Source organism: Toxorhynchites rutilus, chromosome 3 (genome assembly GCF_029784135.1).
Source record: "Toxorhynchites rutilus septentrionalis strain SRP chromosome 3, ASM2978413v1, whole genome shotgun sequence".
In the NCBI taxonomy this organism is placed as follows: domain Eukaryota; kingdom Metazoa; phylum Arthropoda; class Insecta; order Diptera; family Culicidae; genus Toxorhynchites; species Toxorhynchites rutilus.
In genome coordinates this window covers 16865880-16866931 of record NC_073746.1, presented here as the reverse complement: position 1 = coordinate 16866931, position 1052 = coordinate 16865880, and positions in this window count along the sequence as shown.

Genomic DNA, 1052 nt, shown 5'->3' with positions numbered 1-1052 from the left:
TCGCCTTTCTTCACAATAACCTCTTGCAGCCTCCTTGGCATAGACTGAATGAGGGATTTTACCGTGTTCGGAGTAATTTTAGCCCACTCGTTGATGATAGTTTTTTCAGCTGTCCAGCAGTTTAAAATTTCTTGTCCTGTGCAAATACATTTGCTGACAAAATTCCTCAAGCATTCTCAATGGGATTTAAGTCCGGACTACACGGTGGCCAATCAAGGGCAGGAATGTTATGGGCCGTTAGAAAGTTTTTGGTGTTACTTGCTGCATGACTTGAAGCGTTATCTTGCTGAAAAATTGCATTTTTGTCCATAACGTCTTCCTGTACACAGTACTTCTCGGGATTCATTCTTGTTGATATGAAGCAGATTGGAGTTTTCCCAGCGTCACTGATGCCTGCCCAAACCATTACGGTTCCTCCTCCGAAGTTGCGCGATTATCTTGTTGGTTTTTTCTTCCATTTATCTTGCCAACAGTCAGCAGAACCGTCAGGACCGTTCAAATTAAACTTTTTCTCATCGCTGAAAACCACTCTAGACCACTCTTCATACCAGAATTGGAATTTCTCGGCGAAATTCAGTCGTGCCTTCTTATGCCGGGGAAGTAGTCGCGGTACAGGTACGGATTTCCTGTATGAAAGGTTTGCGTCGGTGCTTAGAACTTGACGGATACGACGACTGGTTACTGGAATATCCATTTCAGCTTTTATTTTTGCTGATGAAAGCTTAGACTCAACAGCGAGGCGCTTGATATGTCGTTTGTCCCTATCTGTAAGCGAGGACGTCATCCGGGACGCTTCTTTGTGGCGTACTGAGCACCCAACCGGATATAGTTTGTCACAGCATCTCTGCTCCTTTCAATTCTACACGCTATCTCGCGGAGAGAAAATCCTTCCTCCTTCAAAACATCGATTTTACCACGCTCCTTCTCCGTTAAAATCGTTCCCTTCGGCATGGTCCTTGAAAATTGGAAAAATATATTACTTAAAATGTGCCTATGCTTTTTTCAATTTGCCAACAACCTTTAATTGACTTGACTCCCAGTTATTTTCGAAT